The sequence below is a fragment of the Diorhabda carinulata genome, chromosome 1 (genome assembly GCF_026250575.1).
Source record: "Diorhabda carinulata isolate Delta chromosome 1, icDioCari1.1, whole genome shotgun sequence".
NCBI lineage: Eukaryota > Metazoa > Arthropoda > Insecta > Coleoptera > Chrysomelidae > Diorhabda > Diorhabda carinulata.
In genome coordinates, this window is record NC_079460.1 from 36253280 (window position 1) to 36275705 (window position 22426).

At 30.7% G+C, this 22426-nt stretch overlaps 1 protein-coding gene across 1 annotated transcript in view; it reads right to left on the minus strand.

The window, feature by feature from the left end:
* Positions 1-22426, minus strand: part of LOC130904207 (insulin-like growth factor-binding protein complex acid labile subunit) — a 453059-nt gene that overhangs the window by 115202 nt on the left and 315431 nt on the right. The gene's annotated exons all lie outside the window — the stretch shown is intronic.

A 22426-nucleotide genomic window follows, 5' to 3' on the forward strand; every position in this document is an offset into this window, starting at 1 on the left:
CATCAAGACGACTAATCAGAAAGGAAATATACTTTGGTCTATCTAAAGGAGATGCAGCTAAATTCGTGAACTGACTAAGGAATTGCAAGAAGTACATTCTGAAAGAATCCCATGTAGAAAAAAAAAACGTTGCCTATGTTTAAATGCCTCGGAAACTATTCAGCAAACACCCGTTGACTGGAGTGAATAGTTGAACTTGAAAACCTACAAAAAAATAATAGAGAGAGTAGAGATAGCGCACCAAGAACTTGCAAATAAATGGCTTCCTAAAATTCGTCACACTTTGATACAAATACACCCTAATAACAAACCTAGGGAAAAAAATCGTCTATACTGAAGCATTCCCCTTTGATCACTAATAGAACAATAGAAAGTTGTATAAAGCACTTCAAGTACCACTAGTAACTTTGGTACCCATAATAATAACAACCAACGGGATTATAGAAAACCTCTCCAATCCAACCCGAAGAAGCAGGGAAGCTTGCAGAATCACAAGGATATATCTCAATATGAAAGAATAAACGAATAATAAGACTAAACAGAACACCCAAACTGTTAACAGTGATTGACCATAAGCCCCATTGACTAATTAAAACTATCCTAATAATATGAAATTCTTCAATATAATAATAATAATAATAAACATTTGAAATGAAGTATTGCATCCATTCATTTTACTTATCTGTTCTTTCATCATCATGAACCATCATTGAATGTGTTTATTATTGGTTTTTGTACATTAATAACACTACTTAGTAGCATTCTGTATAACAAGCAAGTACTTTAAAATAAATGTGAAATTTGTGGCTTTAAAAAAGTTGAGCACTAAAATCATAAGCGTACGAAACCTTTTCAATAAAGTTAATCTAATTACATTTCAATTAATGTGTCTCCAGTTTCAACTATAAGTATCCAATGAATTTAATGAATGAATTGAAAGTAAAATCCCCAGTAGAAATAGCCGCCAGCCCGTCGAAAACTTGAAGAAGATCGGTGAAATGTGCTGTGAGCCTGGGGAGAAGTATAGGATATGAAATATTCAGCAAGAAAAAATTACTTGATCTTTTTGTTTATTATTCGGACTTAAAAAATCCGCTATCTCTATTTTGTGAGTATTTTTAGCCGATCTTTTAACTATCAGAGACCATTCGTAGTTTATTTTACTAATACTGAGGTTGTTTCATTTTCTTAAACTTTCCTATATGAATTGCTTGAAGGCTAGTTCTCGCACAAAATGGTATCGTGCCCGTTGTCGTATTTTTCCTAGACAATTTTTCTCATTTTTATTTATTTCAAGTTGTTATTTTTATTGTTATACATGCCACCGTAAAAGGACGTAGTTTTCTTGTGAATTACGATGGAAATTGATTTTTTAAAGTGGATACTAAAACGTAGAGATTAATGTGCCGATAAAATAATAGTACCAGTAATTTGATGCTATTTTGTGAAAGATAATTTCCAGTTTTATTGATATGAAAAATATTTAGTTACTACCTTGATTGATTCGTTCTCCTCGATTTGGTAAAAATATTGATTATCTTTATACATAAAATGATTTATTTCATGAAGATTTTTATTCCATTTTAAATAATCCATTACAGGAATCTTGCATAAAAAATGGTAAATTACGATTTTCAGTGTACAAGAGTTAAGTGAAAGACTAGTACACATTTATATTATCCAGTGAATTACTTTTGGTTGAAGGAACACTGGAATAATCGCTTGGTTGGAAAATATTCAAAAGATGGAATATAATGATCATGCGAAAGAAAGAATATATCGGAATGAATTGGTTTTTGCGCGAAAGATGTATAGAAGTGAAAATGTCACATTCATAAACTAACATATGAGATGTGACAAATAGACTGAATAAATTGCATATGAAATACGAGGAAGTACTTGACCTAAAGATAACACTAGTGTTTTAAGTTTAAAGTAACTACGTTGTTTAGTTTCTGTTTGGTAGCTATAAATAGTGAAAGTTTTCAGTGAATTTGTAAACATTGGAAAAATTGGGTTATGCTATGCGCATGATGGGTGCTCACAATGGAACAAATACAGCGTCGTGAAGATGTTTCCATCTAGTGTTTGGCAATATTTCACAGAAATAAAGCCACGTTTCATAAACATGGATGAAACGTGGGTACATCCATAACAATTGACTGAAAAGGGTGAACCGGCTCCAGAGAAGGCAAAAAAGAGAGAACGGCGAACTTATTGCAACGTTTGAGTGAAGAAATCAACCAAAAACGGCCACATTTGACTAAGAAGAAAGTGTTGTTTTATCAAGGCAATGCACCAGCTCACACATCCGTTATTGCAATGGCCACGCACCCTATTCTGTACTTAGACTTGAAAAAATGGACCGGTAGTCAAAGATTTTCCAACAATGAAGAGGTGATATCGGCAGATAATGGCTATTTTGAGGAGCTTGACGATTCTTATTATAAAAAGGGTATGATAGCATGATTTTATTTTATTCTCTTTTCACCCCTGTTTATGAAAATAGAGCAATCAAGTTCAGTTTAATGTTACTTTTCATATATATTTTTCTTTAAAAACTGCTCAGACCTGTTTATAATTATTTTCAGTCGCAATTTTTTATATACCATAAGCGGAATTAACCTACATTTATTCTTATTATTGCTTTCAGCTTCTCACTATTTATCAGTTTGATATTGAAAACCTTTGTTCACAAGTACATAAAAAGAAATTCAAATGATTAAGATCTGAGTATTTTGATAACTATTCAATAGGTTCTATTCTTCCTATCCATTTTTGGAAAAACAGGATCAAAATACTTACGAACAGGTTTTACGAAATAGGGAGGCTCATCTTCCTACTAAAACCAAATATCTTCTTTTTTTGAGATTCTCGTCGAATATTGGATCTATAAGTTCATTTCTGTTCAATAATTCTGTTCTTCTTGGCATTGAGTATGGCCTCATTCAGCATCATTTCTTTCCCGTTCAATATCGACAATTTTGTCGATATACATCAAGAATGTAAATTCATTCATCATTCAAATGTTCTCTACTATAATCTTGTTAAACTCAGTTACTCCATGATTTGTTCACAAAATTTCAGTTTCTCTTCAAGATCATCTTGCAGTTATTCCTGGAAGATTATAAGTTTTTAAAGGTGCAATTTATGTGCTTCATATGCCACTGACTACTGAGGTATTATAACCATTTACTCGATTAAATTAATTATTGAATTCAATCATTCGTTTACTTGTTTTTATTGTTTACTTGTTAGTATTGCACCTCACCAATCGATGGGTCCTAATGTTTAAAAAAAGGTATTTGAACTATTGAATATGTTCCAAAATACTTATACATAAAAAATAATCGGAATCTTCTATTTATATCGATTATTGTTCCGATATTTCTTATTTTTCGGATATTTGAATATTGCAAATAAGCTTAAAATTACCTGTAAATGAAGATAAACTTTTTATTGATGATCTTAAATACTTATTTAGAAGTTTCAAATTTTGGATGTAGTGAATAAAATTGTTTTGAGCGATTTTTTGAAGTATTTCCTAATTTTTTAATTAAGCAAAGTAAAATATATGGGATGTAGAAATTAAGTGTCGTACGTTTTGTCCTAGCGGCGGTTTAGTTTTTCTTCTGTTTGGATTGTTTCGCGCATTTTACCCCTATCGTTCTGCAGTAACCGTAACCATAACGCTTCATAATTATACTATGCTTTCACATACTTATTTATTATACATTATAGAATACTTATTATATTCAGAGAGCGTTTTAAATTTAGGATAACGTAAAGTTATCTATTATACGGCTTCCCTGAAAGCGGAAAATAATATTAGCCGCTTAGCAACAACTGAAAGAATATTGGACATGAGAAACAGACAGGGATGGAACGGCGCCATTAATTAACAGGCGGTTGAGAAACTAGCGAGACGGCTGAGGCCTCACAGAACTTTCCGTATAGTTTCCATTGTATAGGTAGTAAATGGACACACGAATTCTTATTTTTAAGAAAAGAAAAAATTTATATATAGAACAATTAGTAATCGTATATAAAATGATATCTTTTGTCTCAGAACGACATAATCTGGCAAAATCTAGATTCAAATATAAGTTTAAATTGTAATGAGTTTTTAAGCTACAAAAGGTTCACTATGTTTTACGAAAAAGACGTTATTTTGAATAAATACACTCAAGAATTATTAATATTCGGCTTAAAGTAATTTTTTTATGAAAAACTTTTTCGACTTTTTTTAATTTTCTGGTAATTATTTTGGAAAACATAATTTCTCTACAGGATAACAATTCGCATGAGCTCGTTTTTGGTATCAAAGTGAAGGTCTTTTTATGATAAACTTTTATTTGTTCATTTTTATTGTAAAATGAACCTCTAGAAAAGTTAGTTGTTTCCTCAGTAAGGCGCTGTCTAATTGGAAGTAAGTGAAGGTTAGTTACATTATTTGATATCATCCTATCTGGAGGCATTTCTATCTTATGAACTTTATAATACTTTGTCATAACTACACATAAATCCAGACAGTATTTTAATGAAAAGCAGGATACAATGGGATTTACTTGTGATATTTGTTTTGCGGAATTTGATAGATGTTTGATGGAAAGCTATTAGAAATGTTTTATTGTAAAAATTGAAATCTGTACAAAAATGTCCCGATCATTCAGTTGTTAAAAATTAAGGTTCTACCTTTTCGAAATTATCAAATTTGAAAGAACTCATCTTTCTCAAATTTACCCCCATAAACTTCGTTCGGAGTAAAGTAAAATGGAATAAATTCTGCTATTTCAATAAGCCTCACCAACTACTTGAACGTTCTCTTTTCATGTTCACACGTTCCGTCCATCTTTTATTACTACCTTAATTCATTTTGTAGTGACCTGTACGTGATTCAGAAAAAGCAATAAATTAAATTGTGTCTGCTTAACAGTCTGTTTGAAAAATGTTGAATATTCGACTAAGCAAATAAGTGTACTTGGACTGCTTGTTAATTTTTTCTTCAATATCCGCAGTAAATTCCAATCAAATTGTTTGTTTTTCTTTTTCGTCTAAGAAGGATACCGAATAGTTATTAAGTAGTAAATGTTTTTTCAATCCACATCTTGTAGTAAAATAAACCCAAATGTGAACGCAGATAAAATTGATATTTCGATTGGATCACATAAAAATCTTTAATATGGATAAAGAAAATACTCTAGTAGTCTAGTGGTCAATATGTGGCTAAATACTGCAATCGCTACATTCGGAACAGTAGGTATCTTCAAGAGCATTTTGAAATCAATATATTTCAAAGTACTTGTTTCACACTATGGGTAGATGATGCAACAGGTTGGACTTTTATCCAATGTTTTTCGTGATTTCTTGTGTATACCAAGTATTTTATTGGGAGTTTAAAGACCCAGTTTGTCGAAAATATTATATACTGTTCTTTTATTGTTGTAAGTAAGGATGTAATCAACCATCAAAATTTGTTTCGCATTCCACAAAGCTGATGCTAAATAATGTCTTGTCCGATTTCTGGCCCTTAGTAGCGGAAGCACCGAATGCCCATCACTCTTCAGCCTCTTGTTTTGATTTAGGATCATGGTGGTAGATTCTTGTTGCTCTTATTGCTCCAAATTTTTTTGAGAAATTTGCATATGAATGTGTTGTTCTTCTAATGTTAGCAGATACGTCGTGCATTTGAATGAAGTAGTCTATTTTTTTGTACTATTCGAATGGAAGGTTAAGACTGTTAATCGTCTTTCGGGAATTTGTTGCTGCTAGCTATTAAGAACTCCGTTACTGCACTGTCCAATTTTTCCATTGTACAAAAATACTGTGAACATATGGGATAAACTTCCTGTTGGTTATCCAAACCATGCTTTCCATCGTTGTATAACATTGCTTCTTCCACACAAGAAAATTGCAAGCGTGAGAAAATTGATTATGAACTTTTCAAGTTAGTCAATCATTCACTGAAAAATTAATAACTAAGAATAGATATCATTGAATTCAGGTTGAGGAGATACTTAATTCTAGACCAAAGAATAGAAAACCCAAAATTACCGATCAGAGAGCGGATAGAGAAAACAAAAGTCATAGAATCTCAGGGATGAGAACAAGCTCTACGACCAATTACGGAGATTTTGCAAAAGTTCTTTTGTCTGTTCTATATTGCTCACAAGTTTTTTTTTCGAAATTTTCATATGTACATTCAATTTTGTGGAATGATTAGGAATCAGTTACTTATCTTTCCTCGGTATAAAATAGATAAACTGAAGTGAACAGATTTATTTTATGATGCAATTAAAAGTTATTACACTTTTTATAATGTTATATGCGACAAACTCCCTATAATAAATAAGAAACGGTGAAAAATTCTCTATCTCATCTAGAAATAGATTGACTAGCACATGGCCATCAAACACTAATAAAAACCTAATAAAACAAATTACTGCCTACTGCCCCATCCACAGTCCTTTTTGTTGAATGTCGAAAAAAATAAACAGAAATTCCCAGCCTAACTCTCAGCCCAGGGCGACGAGGACGACAATAAAGTATAATTGTCGAAAGCGAGAAACTTCGGTCACACGAATTAAGATTTCAAAGGACACACCTGGGATATGTCATCGTCATTTAGGCATTATAGCGAGCAGGTAACTGAAAAAGTAGAGACTGCAAAAAAATCGGAAGAAAAATAAAAGCAGAACCGGATCAACATGAATGAAAAATATGTTCGCCGGAATTTGCTAAAACACGTCTACGGTAATTTGTCAAATTATGATTTGTTGTACATGGGTTTACCTACATTCGGAGAAATAATATCCGAATACAATTACTACCTCAATAAATAATCTGATTCATTTCAGGATGACTTTTTTTATTTACACTGATTTATTAAAATTGTGTAATTAAATAAATGTATTTTCCAACAGCTTTAGGTTGAATTATGACAGTTTTTTTTGAGCAAAGACACCGATCGATATAAAATTCATCGGTGGTTTTGAAGTATCATTAGCTTCAAAAAATCAGTGTACATAGATAATGTTCAGCTGATTATAGTTGCTGAAATATGCATGCATGGGCAGAAAGCCACACATTACTGTTATGTACACTTATCTTGAAGATATCCTTAAAAGAGGATATTCCGATATTTTGGTTGTAACACGACATATACATTATTCTTATTCAAGAAATTTTTTCATAGAATTGAAGTAAAAACTGTGATATTTTAAACATATTAAAATCATATAAATTACCCTTAGAGTAATAGTTTTTAAAGCTTATTGTTAAATAAATTCAGATTTTCTCAGAAGGGTCAGAACTAAGAACTAATATAAAGAGTTTTATAGAATGTTGTATCCTATCAACAACACCTTTGTGGATTCTTTAAATGTACTCTCTGTTAAAAGTTATTGACTTTCTAGTATTGACAACGGACTGTGAAATACGGGATAGTTTTAACAAATCCGTGTTAAAACACAATATTATTTACAATACTGTTAAAATTTCAATAGATGGGATAGCTTGCCTGAAAAAAGGTGTTTAGTTGACCCGCCTATGGCGGAAATAAAGAATAAATCATTCTGAACTTGTAGAAGTGAAGTTTCTTTGGGTGTTCAGGTGCCAGGATTAGTTTATTGCTACATCATAAAAGTGTACTTTGCCAACTTTTACAATCTCAATCCTTTCCTTTTACTGCGAACTTTATTATTTATTAGCTGTTACTCTGATGAAAACTCTTATAGACTGAGTATGTTATGAGTTAGATAAAAAAATTCTATTTGATGGTAGACGTGATCGTGGGATGAAATGATGTTATTAGAAGAATATGAATTCGTTTAGATCTTCGAAATATGTATTACGAAAAAGAAGTTTGCTTTTATAGGGAGTTTCTAAAGCACTGCTTATAGTCAGTTTTCAACGTTTTTCGTGAGATCTTGACATGTTCTTTAGGCAGTACTTACTTAAATGATGAACTAGGAAATGAATAACAAAATCATGATAGAAGATATGTTTTTATTTCTATTTAATGAATATATGCTTTGAGTACTATTTCCACCGGCGTGTATTTATTAATAATTAAGACAAATACAGTTTTCAACCAATATGTAACACTATTTGTAATTAAACAATGTCAATATTTGTTGGCACAGCAATGATATTTTCTAACAGAGTAGAGACGGTATAATTTATTCATAAATGCGGCGGAGAAAAAAAAATTGTGAACCTTGTAAAACCAGTGTAGCCTGAATACACGCAATATTATCGTGAAGATTAATTTTTTCCCCATTTCTGCGTTAGGCAAGTAGCTTTACCCTGTGTCAAGACGAGTGTAGGACATTGTCTACTGTCAAACAGTAGAAGGTTGAATTTCTATGAGGACTTTTCGAAAATTACAATCAGGTTATTGTTATTATGATCTGAATGTTTGGAACCTAACCTGGATCACAATATAAAGAATGTAAACGAAAAGGTACTAGTTGTAAGTCGACTTTGTGGACTACATATTCAATTTTGAGATCTGCACTCACTGTGCGGAAAAATTTCGATATCAAGAAGTACACTATTCTTTTGGCTTTGCTGGCATAAGATCTAATAGTTTCTCATATCTTTCCTCAAAAATATCACTAAAAATATCCCGGCAGTAGTCATATATACATTTTGAAAGCAAAACTCAGTAGTCCACCGTCAATAAAACGTTTTGAGTTTTCTTTGTACAAGATAAATAGTCAGACACTCGTAGTATCGTAGACGATGAATACATAAGTATTCGAAATCTCGGAAAATATATTAAAGTTAGTCCACTTTGAAGTTTCCTTGCCACGTCCCCAATAAAAACTACTTAATTTATGAAAATAGTATAAAATTCAATGCCCAGTATAGACCAGAATTGAGGTTGTCAGAGTTTCATTTATAGATAGAGGTTTGGTGTATTTAGGAAAATTCAAGTTTAAATTGATTCTATTATCTTCCCTCTTTACTCCCTTTACTCATTTTGATTATGTAAATTTTTATATAAATGGCCGATCAACTAGCACAGCTGCAGAATTTTCACAGAAGAGAATGTAGTATGAATTTAATAAAATTGAAAAAGTTTCAAATCAAATGATTGGTGTGCAGTATACGATATGTCCTTTTTGTTATTTTTTTCAAAGTAATTTTTGAAATTTTACATAAAAATGATTATTTGATAATAGAACAAAACCCTCAACTTAATTCAAAAGCCGACAGACAATCACAAGTACAAAGCTTTTGAGTTTTTATTCCTCAATGCTTCAGCTCTTGCTTAATTAAACCTAATAACGATGCACTCATCCCCAAAGAAAGCAGAGGCACTAGAAATAGTCGCCACCTGCACAACAAGGGTTTGTATCTTAAAAAGAGGGAGTAAAATGGCGAAAACGAGTGGAAAAGGGTGAACTCTGACACGTATGCATGTGAAAGGGTTAGATTATGTTGCCCTATAGGTCGAAATGAGAAGTAGGAACCACGTTGATTATGTTTCGAAGTACGCATGTCTTGGTGGATATTGAGTAATTTGAAGAGCTTGATAAGATGCATAACAGAGTAAAAGATAATAATATAGAGATATATTTTTGATATACAACAAAAATTATTGAGGGGTAAAAAATCAATAGAGCGTTCAATTTACTCAATGTCATCTTTCGTGTGTATATCATCGCCCTTCATCTGTTTTAATATTTAAAAACTTTTCTTTTTAAATTTACTTTCGATTTCGTACAATTTTTTTTAGCTACTTTACTTCTTTGAATTTTCAATTTTTCGCTCTCTCTTTCCTCAATGCCAAATGTATGAATCCTGATTTTGTCATAAAGAAATAGATATTAAAAAACACACGAGAACGTTTTCATAGTTTTTCATTATGTTAGTAATGTTCATATATAACAATTTTTTTATGACCAATTCAAATATTTGACATTCTTCCAGTTTTTGTTTATTCAAAAATTATATTCCGCAGAGCTCTCTCGGTTGACAGCTTTGTAGTCAGCCTTTTTTATTGTCTACCGACTGTTTTTCACCAAACGCCAATTGTATTGTAAATTGCCTCCCTCGTTTCAAACACTATTGATATAATTCAACCCATTGTTTGCTTATTCAATATTTCAGTTACTTCTGTTTGTGAAGCCAAGCAATAATGTTTTTCTATTTTATTCCCATTTTCCTTCACTTTTTCCATGTAATGATGTTGGAAACACAGCACCTAATAGAGCAATAGTTGCAAAGGATATGAAGACAATTCAATGAAAACGCTTATAAACTTCACATAAAATACCAAATGCAATCAATAGGTATAAGATGTGGATTAAATATTTAATTTTGTATAGAAAGTGCAGTTCACCATTACAATTTCCATCAAAATAAAAATATAAAATATTTTTGCAGTACATTCAGATAGAAATTTTTCTACTGGATTATTTTCCTCTGAAAATTTGTACTCTGAGGTTATTTGAGTAATAACTCCAGGTCTCCAGACAACAAGACCGCATAGTTGAAGGCCAGATCAATCAGAGATGCAACGACTTCAGGGTATTTTTTTTAGCTGCCATAAAATATAAAATCCCCAATAAAAAATTCTGTTGACTATATGTAAATAAAATATTTTATAACTTTTTCGATTTATTGACGATGTAACAGTAATATTACAGTGAAACACAAGTTTTTTAAACTTTTAGATCATAATTACTGTGGGAGCTAGTTCAAGTGGTCCCGAACAGTTGATAGAGAGAGACGTCGAAGTTTCGAGTGGTGAGAACGGCAAAGGAGAAGAATAACAATTTTTTTTTAATTGCGAGTAGAGAGATATAGAGAGAGAACTAATTGTTCCAGAAGCTCCAACCAAATATTTGATTAGAATGATTCTATTTTGTTTCTATTGTTAATATTATTTATGTTTTCCAAAAGATTCTGTTCAAAAATAATACACCCAAGTTAAACTATTTCACTGTTTTTTTGTCATAAGGGCTACCATAGATACGAAAAAACATATTATTTTGTGTACATTGGGATGCTATTCTACTCAAAAACATGGACATAGCGTTGAGGGTATATGTAACACATGCTAAATTCTAATTCCACTCTTCAAATATTTTGGTTGAATGATGAAATGTTAACGGCGTGTACGCAGAATGGCGCATAACTAATGTAATATGTGAAATTGGAGTAAATATAACCTGCTGATCAGGCTCTCATTTTCAAAGGGGAGTAATTCAGTTTTGCATGTTTTCCTTTGGTTAGTGTACATTATGTGATCGAGGGGAAAAACACAAAACGAATTTAAAAACTATCTCAGTTTTTATACACTGTAAAAAGTGATCTAGTGTTTATTTGAAATTATTTGTGTATTGCTATGATTTCTACCGAAATATTAATAAGAGAGCTCTTGTTGAGTCTCTTGTAATTTAAACTTTTTTTTACTTTATCAATCGAAATTAATAGACATGTTTTACTCTGCTCATTATTATTGATGATTAAACATTCCATAAGAGTATTTTTCTACAAAACTGTACCAAATATTTAGTTGATAAGAGAACACACACTAACTAACGGTTCAGTTCACTTAAATATCAGACTGGATTCGTGAATGAATAATGAATTGCTTCTCCCAAAGGAAAATTCTCCCTTCGATTTTACTCCCAAAAAATTTCTATTGTAATATGAGAAATACTGTCAGAGTGTAAGTTGTTCAATTTATATAATAATTTTGACGAATCACACAGTTTTTTGTGAAATATATTACAATTGTAAACTTATTTTGAGTAGACGACTAAACAAGTACAGGTAAACTTAGACATATAATAATAGATTCATGCTTCCAGAATCGCAATAAGAACAGGGATATGATATATATATATATATTCTACTAAGTACTGCGATCTTTTCAGATCTATTGTATGGAAGAAAGGAGTATATAGATGAGAAATCAACACCAAACCAAGTTCTAGCCCCTGGAAGGAGTGCACAATCGCCATAAAAGCGATCAACTCACAAATTATCAAGTAACACTTGATCATGGAGTGTCTAGAGATATACAAAATGAAGAACGGAAGAAAACAAGATTTTTCCAATTTCAGTGCTAAGGCATAGGGCTATACAGAAGAATGAAATAGGAGGCTATTTCCCGTTACACCGCACCACTCTAGGGAGTAATCAAGGAAGTTTATAGTTGAGTTTATATGTGGTCTTGGACATAATTGACAATTATTAGAAAGATCCAATAAATGAAAGGATCTAACCAGAAACCGTTAGCGCCTTATTGTATATTTTCGCTGCTATGATCTCATGCGCAAGCGTGAGTTTAGTTTTATAGACGAAAAGCTACAAGTGAACAAGCAAGTGTCACACCCCAATGTATTAAATTTATTATAATATATCTTAATTATAGAATGTATGAAATAAGACAACTCAATTGGTGCTTCAAAGAGAAAATCCATCCTACACATTCTTAGGGAGATCCTAACAGAACATTATCACTTGAACTGATTTTCTTGTGAATTGGAATAATTTATGTATATGCTGAAATTGAGTAATCGGATCGGTCAACAAAGAAAGTATTAACTTCCATAGTCCATTATAAATATTGGCATTTATATCTTTATTTATTTATTTATTTATAAATGGTAGTACATGTAAAAATCCCTTCGATTTCTAATCTAATGCCTACATGATATTGTCAGGTTTAAACTGAGAAAGATATTGTAAGTTTGAGATTGTCTCATCTGTAGTTGAAGAAACTAGCAGAGATATCTATAATTTAAATAAATAAAGACAAACTCGACCAAAGATTTAACTTTGGTAAGGTGTCAAAATTACGAAATTGATAATTCAATTTTTAACGAGTTTTTGTTATGAGAAAAGTCTACACAGACCAAAAAAATTGTTGGCTTATATTTCTGATTGAGCTTTTTTTAATCTTTAAATAAAAATCAATTTCTTGTTTACACAGAATGGTGCACTGCCCCATTTAGGTACTTAAAAATTTTTGGGTGGATAAATAAGAAAGTAAAGTGAATACTGAATCAAATAATATTTACTTGATTTCTTTCTACAAATTTATTTGAAATATAAAATTTGTACTTATGTTTTAGACCGAAAGAAAAAAGCAATCTGCTTTACTAGAAGTTTCTAAAAACAAAATCATTGTAAAATTCACTCATCGTATAGATGTCTGTGAAATTCACATTATTGATTGTGAATTTTAGTTTTTATGATATTGGGAGGAAGGGTCGTTGGGTAATTAACCATGTTTCCAAATTGTGGGCAACGAAATGGTTCACAAACCTCCGAGTGAACCACGACAAATCCAACCTATGGTATTGGATTACAATCCATGTAAATACAAATACCAGTAGGTACATGATTGTTGTCTCTGGTTTGTAACTTTCCTATTTCACAGTGATATTTAATAACATATATGCAAGTTTGATATTGCTATAAGTATAGGAATTATTGTACAATTCACTGAATAGAATCATCAATAAATATCCTTGGCAATTTTTCATAACCATAATTACTTTATGCTTTCACATTCTGTCTTTTATGGTCACAAAAATATGGATGGTCGATGTTTATCGTTGACATACAATATGTACTCAAAACCATTCGTGAACAATACCCGTTGTCTACCTCAACATTGGTGAAATAATTATTATTCTATTATACAATTACTGTAATTCGAGATTTTATAGTTTTGGCTCGAAACCACAACGTATCTGAGTTTTTTTTCAAAAACAATTCGACTACTCGATTCGGATCCCTAATATAAGGGTGTCGAATTACAAGAGATGGTTATTTTGGGCTAAGGCGAGGGGTGAATTTTATTGTTAGATGAAAATGTTTCGGATTGGCAATGACAATAAAAATGTTGGGGGGCTCCGGTGGTGGATTAGCTTGTGAAACATGCCTGCGAAATCTGAGTTCCCCTATGTTAAAGTAGATAGCGTTAATAAGCATTGGTGTTGTTGTAAAAATCCATTAGCAAATACGACGGTGAAGAATATTGAGAAGAGTATTGTATTTTGGAAAATTACATCGTATCTTCTGCAATTTGATTTAAATTCTTAGATTATAATCAAGCTGAAAAGGAATCACAAGTATCAGTAATTTACATAAAATTCCAATGTAATTCAACTAGTGTTCTCAATCAATATCGTGATGCAATAACGTGAAATCTGTTCTCATCTGAATTCTATGTATTGATTAGAACCATTTCTTTTACTAATAATGGTTAACTATTTTCGGAATACATATATAATATTTATATGAAACACTTAATTCACATCAATAACATTTATCGTGACATTAAGTGTTATTAAATTCAAATGAAATATACCATCATAACAAAGTTGTATAGATTATATTTCTTCTATCTGCTTATATTTCTACTTCTCGATTAGTCCAGAAAATGTCACATGACAGGTTGATTCAGCAACATTAACAAATAGAATGGTTATACTGACTCTGAAGCTCAACATGACAAACTTGACAAAAAAACAAGCAAAAAAGAGTTATTTTAAACCATAGTTTAGTTAAAATCTCAATACAAAAAAATTTTTGGAGTATATCTGGTAAAATTCATTCTTATGATTTGAATAATATATGCGGATAATGAAGTAATAAAGTAAATTATGAAAAAAGTGTGCGCTTATTCCACTGCTTCCCAGCTCACTATATACATCAAACGCCTGGAATTGATTCTGTTCCTTTGTTCATTCATTATTTTTTCAAATATTACCAACATTTTTTTATAATGAATCTTAACTTTACTAATTAAAGGATTTTTCAGCAAATCATTTGAAAGGATAGTTCCTACAACTTTTCGTTATTTTAATCATCTGAACCACCAATTGTAGGGTAAACTGCCAAGTTATATGACAGTACATAGTTATTGGACAAATATTTTTTGAAAATGTGTAATAAGGAAAGGTGCACCGATTTTTCCGATTAGATGTCATTATTACTGCGATCTGTCAAAAGTTTACGCGTTAGTCCAGCTGATTACAAGAAAATTGCTGTGATGTGCTGCTGCTGATTTTATTCCGTTTCTCAGGTAATATTTTGTTGAGAAACATGAAGTTTTATAAAAGATAGGAATATATTTTTTTTTAAAACTCGCATCTCGATGTTTTTTATAGATATTGAAATCTGAAATTTCATATTTTGATTAGTTTTGTTCTATCATCGTGTAGAGTTGTATAAATTAGTGTCTAATAACTGAACCCACGAATTTACAATTTTCAACTATAGTAGTTGTCCAGTAACTGATTTAAGACAACAATTGGACGAGAAAAATTCCAGTATCAACTGATATTTACTGAATGAAGAATTAGAATGAAAGCTTAAAGAAAATTGCTCAAATTCTATTAGTAATACTATTGCATCCACTTATCCGTCTTATTTGGAGAACAGCGTAACAATGCTTTTGTATCTCATGTTCAAAAGTCAAAGTCAAAAGTCCCAATATGACTACATTCCCCAAATACAAAAATAAACGTCAAATCGAGAGAACATCATATGCTTTAACCCATGAAATGCCAGAAGATATTTTAAACTAAGCGTGCTTTAGTAATTGAAAAATAGAAGTGGAAGAAAACAAAGAATGGAACCAAGAAGCAAAAAAAAACGAAAAGAGGTCACTTTTCTGTGAAATTTGTTCAAAAATGCTCTACTGTGCACTAACTGTCAAAAAAATGTTGCATCATTCTAGTATCCTTCCTGCACAGAAAAATCATATATTAAACGATCATGGTGACTATTTGTGTCATAATTGCTACAAAGCAGATTCAGGTGATAACGTAGAAAATAATAGTCAAGATGACATTGAAAATCTTTATATGAATTTTCGTATAGAAATGAGCAAATATGGTTATTTACTAATATTTATATCAACCTACCCTAAAATGTCCTAAAAAGGTTATAAACAAAGTATGAATGGTACTGCCCAATAACTAAATCAGCATCATCTTCAAAAAATGTTAAACAGTGTCGAATAGATATTTTATTTTGACGTTTGAATTCACAAAATAACGTTTTTTATGTTCGTTCCTTGTAATCCAGATGCCAAGTTTATACAATTAAAAACAGTTTTTCTACAAATTATTATATGAACACATAATTGTTCAGTTTAAGTAAAAAAATTTATTTTTTTGTAAATTTTGAATAAAGCGTGGTATTTACAACCGAATTTCCTACTTATTGTTTTCATATAAGATTAAGAATAGTTTTGGAGTAAGAGTTTACAAGCTTTTTAAAAAAGAATAATTTTAGTATTCACGTCTCTAATGATATTCTAGCCACGTTTACGAACCATTGAAGGTTCATATTATATATTTACAAAACAGCGAAATGAAATTTTCAAAATCAAATTAATTTTACAGTGATAAAGATGCAGAACAGAATATTCATGTAAGTTGATTAATCAAGTGATCATTTTAAGTAATTCACTAAATTTGATTAGATAATTCTAACTTAGCAGACAAGCTAACAAAGTAAATTAAATAAAGTGTGATAATAACAGGCACAATTTGCCATATACAAATAATACCGGAGGATCGAAAACAAGGCTTCAAGGAATTTAAGCTTTTTGGTATCAAACGCTTAAAGAAATAAAAACTTTATATTGTTTTCAACAGTTAGTAATCAAACTATGACATGAACGATTAGTAAACTGTTATTAACAAATATTGATACTGTTTCTATAATGTAAACGAACCCAAACGAAGATTTATTTTGGTTTCAGTTGTAAACATATATATTACTGATATCATTTCAATTTTTGATTTCATGAAAATAAAAAATGCCCTTCGTATATTCCGCTACTGGTCAAAATACTCTGTAAACTTTAATATAATGTAGTCGCAAATAAATTTGTTCCGATTCCGAAAAACAATGCCACTCAGTCTGTGTATAGTTAAAACATAATTAGCAGACTTTGGTTCATATTGAAAGTCGTGCGGTTTGAATATACTTCCTATTCATGTGGGAGAATAAAGGGCAAAGCGAATTTAATGTCAAAAAACACATTTATGTTTCAGCTCTATATCACGTCATAAATCAAAGTGACATGAATAAAGTGTTAATACCAGGGTGGCTTTTAGGATGGGTGTCATGTCTAAATGTTACTTTTTAATTCGTTTAATACTGATTTAATGAGATTTTATTGTGTTAATATAGCTTTCACTGCATTAATATCATCAATTTTCGAGAAAATACTAAAACGCTAAAGTTGTATGAGGGAAACGTATTTGAAGTTTCATAAATGTTTGATATTTTATGTTTTAACTCGTTATGTTTAAATCTGTATGTTTTGGGTAGAAACATTTGGTATTCTAAAAATCATTTTACATCTTTCGATTGATCAAAAACCAATAATTAAGTCAAATGGACTGAAAAATGGTTATTTTACAATATTTTCCAAGAATATAAAAACTTGTGTTCGTTCCAAATAGAACAAATTTGAGAAAATCTTTGCCCCAAAAAATTATTCCTAGGGTCTCTTTTTCTAAAAATAATAATTTTTGAGATAAGGTAAGGTGGAACAAAAGGAAAATTAAGAATATATTTTTCTTGTATCATGAAGTTCACTATTTCCTAATAAGTTTTTCTAATAAATTTTATACCAACTATGACTTATTTTTACGTGACTCCGTTTACCCGATTCCATTTTGCTCAAATTATGATGAGAACAAAGAATAAAATTATTTACTATCAGAAATACCTTATTATTCTATCGACAAATAGGTAGACTAAATTTATTTAACATCTCCGCTCCGAGAGCCCCATGAATTATTCTTCAGAAATTCTTTTTGGGCTAGTGTAAACAGACTCATGAATATTTCAAAAGGCTATTATCGTTTAATATTCTCTGTAAACAAATGACCAATCATATTTTATGATACCGTAGAACCTTTTATTTGAGTCCACTTTCCGAACAAAGATTACTCAGAAATTACATAATAGCAGCTGTTAACTACATTGAAAACATGATGGTTAATGTCAAAATGTTACTATAAATAACATTTATAACATTCCTACAACCAACTGATTTGTATTTGAGTAATATGAAGCCTTCACTATGTTAAAGTTTGTGTTTTCATCAAAACATCATTTTATATTCAATATTCTTCACTTCTACGTCGAAATAGGTGTCAAAATTTACTGGAGCAACAATAGCTGCCCTCTATTTTAAATATCAAGTAGGCTTAAATCATCATATTATGGAGTCCAGGAATACGGAAACGCACTCAAATAGTCAAGTATGGTTCGTTTTAAGATATTTCGTATCGACTCCAAAAAACGGATACTGTAATAATTCCTGAGTAGATAAATGGCAACTAGGACAGGTACTACTATTACTTAGAACGTAGATAATTGTGTCATTATAATATGTATTATCATGTGAAGAATAGCTTGTTGGATAAATCGCTCGGGGCACAGCGTATATGATATCCCGAACTATACATACATACAGAAATTTAACTCAATCGTTGGAATACATTTTTTTACCCACTTTAAACGATGAGATAAATTCAAAATTGAGTACACTTGTCAAGAACTGATGACGATACATTATTTTATTATGTTCTATTGTCCCTATCGGGTTCATCAGTATAATGGCATCAGAAAAAAATCTATTTTACCGGTGGCACGAATAAATCAGTAACTTAATAAATATTACCTGCCGTCGAATTAATAGCCGCATTTAATAATTGAAAATTGTCATTTTGAGTGGATATGGACCAACCACAAGAAACTAGACTGTATAGCCTATGATACTATCGTTTATCTAGGTTCTAGGCTGTTCTACAAACACCGAAAACCACTATTTTATATTCAATCAATCGAGAAAATGAAAAATAAATTCAAAAATAGGAATTTAGAATTAAATGATTTATGGAAAAATGTCACTGCTCTAAAAAAGTAGGAGGAAGCTTTGTACATTTTTTTACTATCTCTGCATTTCGGAATATAAATTAGTAACCAAACATAGCGATTGATATTAACCACGATTTTAGAATAATAACATCAATTTTCTTTCTTGTTAGTCATTTATTCTGTAATATTTTTTCACTTCTTGTTTGATTAACTATAAAAGCGTCTTGTTTAGTTTTTTTAACGAAGCTAAATTGATTTTTCAAGTACGACCTTCTACTGATGACTACTATTTACAATGCATAGATTTTTGAGGTTATTGCCGGTTGACAAGTAGAAACTCAAAGTGAAATATTTAGAAAACTTCATAAAATAGCATGGGAGGAAAGCAAGTAGTCAAATTGTAACGAAGACATGTGGCCTAAATTTGCTGATCTGGACTGTTGAAAACTCACAAAATTTTTCATATTGCATCAAATTTAACAAATGATATCGACATAAATTAATTAGAAATGGTTCATACCAATGATATTTAATATTCTATTTAAAAAGAGTGATTACAAATCCCCGAAAGTGCTTGAAGCAATTACTACGATATTGACATAATGTATTATTTAACTGTAAGCTGATTATGTTGAAATGTAATTTATTATAACAAAATATTAAATGAATACATTTAAAGCAAAAAAAACTATGGATTTAGTTCAATTAAAATAAATTCCATGAGAGTCGTTTTATTTAATTTACAACTAAAAACATGAAAAGCACAATAAAAAGTTGTTCGTTGAGCTGCATAGTTGAAATTTTGAACAAATTGCGGTCTATAATTAATTTCATACAAGCCGTATTGATATACTATAATTATTATTTTCACGCAGTCGATATGATTTACTTTATTAACGTACATACATATTTTGAATTATACCCTTTGTTATAACAATAGAATGCAGTTTTGTTGCAAAATTAAACATTTGCATTGTTACAGCTGAAGAGCGGTAACAAATATTTTTTAAAGGTCCAAAATTCATTTATGTGGCTTTTGTTTAAAAACACAATTTAATTTTATAAAGTATTTGTTCGTTTCGCATTTAATAATTTTTAAAGTCTCTCATGCCTATAAATAGTGGAGAGAGTTTTTTTTGGACGGATGTAAATTAGTCGCAAAGGTTATCCTTTTACCCGCATTTCGAAAAAAGTCGTTACCACTTACATGTAACGTATTCTACGAGAAGTTCTTCATAAAGTTACTATTCACGAATTCAAAAATGGCCATTATGTTCCACAAGTTCCATTTTTAATACCAAGTAAGACCACTGACTGCTATATAACATACTTGGTTTTCTTTGGTTCCAATATAAAAGCTCGGCGACCAATTTTCCTATAGGGATTATCAAAATTCTCGTGGTGTGGATTCAAGAAATGAATGATTCTTCAATATTTGGTCCGGTCAATTATGGGTACCACAAATGTTCGAAAACAACAAACCATGACGTTCAATTACCTTAGATACCAATAAACAATATTTTTGAGTTCACGCAATGAGGAATAAGAATCTTTGTATTACTGTTGATATTGAAGAGGCTGCAAAAAGAGTTACGTGTGAATTATTATCGAAAAAAGCCGCTCAACGTTAAGACATTGCATATTCTAATTTTATGAAGTAGTGTAAAATGAAAAACGTAGACGGAAACTTCAGTGAATCCGTCTTGTTGGCATAGCCAGAAAAGAAATCAAAACTCTTCAACTTTACGGACTAAGTTTTCTATGATTAAATCGTGTGAACAGATTCAAAATGAGGATGATGCGAATAAATATTTAAAGGTAACAGTTTTTTTGAAGAGAAAAAAAGAAGGATATAATCCCAAATTCAGAACCGTTACATTTAAACAAATTCAGAAGTTTATAAATGAGGCTCTAGATGAAAAATACTTGATGGTAAAAATGGCATCTATTCTCCGAATATATGGAGTCTGCCGACGTGAAGAGTTGTCCGGTTTATTAATAGATTATTAAATCTATAGAAAAATGGGGATAAAGGAATAGACAGATCCCTGTTTTAAGAAGTTTCCAGCTTCTTTGCTGGTACATAACCGAGATAAAGCACGAAGGAAAGATATCTACAACTGTAGCATCTTTTAATCTGTCATTCATAAAATGCTAATTAACGGAAGGACTATCCCCATTGTATGTCATAAACTGTATTCTAGCATGGAATACAACATGGACAAGACAGCTAGTTCAAAATCTACTATTGATATCTGCAATTGTTATAATTCTATAGTCATAAATTATAATACTCAATATAAGATTATATACAGTCTACAATAAAACTTCGATAAGAAAAATCGATTTAACATTGAAGGATTTAATACTATTCCGTTAAAAAAATATGTTTTTACCTAACGGGAAGGAAAAATTTTTGACTCCCTCTTCCAATCATGTCAAAAAAATTTCATATGCTTTCTGGTATTTTCCTTTTCCGTCAGTTCTTCGTCATCTTCGATTTCGCTTGAATTTATCTTCAAAATTTCTTTTTTAATTTTAAAAACGTCAGAATTCATAACAATCCAACCAATCCAATCGATGCAATGACTCCTTGGTATTTTCTTATAAAATTGAAATAGGTGGTTAGGTATGACCTACTTAATTATCTACTTGGTGGCTGCATAAGTTTCACAAATTTCTTGTTGAGGGATAGTACAAAAAACTATATACGTACTTCAAGAGAAAATGCGTTTTCTCCCTAGGATATCAAACTATCCATGGGAGGTAAAGCATCGTTTTCTTCCCTTGGTATGTAAATAGCTATCTTCAAATTATAATGAAATTGATGTTTGCAATATTTTCAACACCTCATTCCTTTCAATCATTAACAATGCCTGAATAGTGACATTTATACAAAAAATAAATTATATGGTAGTGTACTCTCCCAACCATAAGAATTTTCTCCCTAATTCGTATGATTTAATACCAATGGATTTATAAAATTAATTTTGCTTCGGTTACTATAAATTTTAGCAGATGTGCACGTCTGCTAGAAAAGCCTTAAGTGTATCTATGTATTTCATGATTTAATAAAATGTAACAATATTTTTTTATTGATTTGAAATCTCGCGTTAACTTTAGTACATCCTATAATATAAAACTTCTTTGTTTCATATTTTAAAGCAATATATGGTATCGAAGCCTAGCTTCCATTGTCATAGAATTATTCTCAGTTTATTATAGCTCTTCATCAAACGTCAAAGATCATTTGTTCTCAAGAAATGCGTGTTGTAAAATCACGAAACGACCAAGTAGTCATTCAAAACGTTTTTAATATATTGTTATAGAACTGAAAAACTTTTACAGTCCATTGGTATCACAAATGCAGAATAGAAAAATTAAATGCGGTTTTGTCAAACCCCTGCGCTATTGTCACAGGTATATTTATTTCGCAAACCTTCAAAGACATTTTACCTGTGGAAAGGCACAGGCCAAGGATATTTCGGTATCGATAGTTCTTATTGTGTTGAATAAAAACATTTCTATATGGGTACAGTGTAGG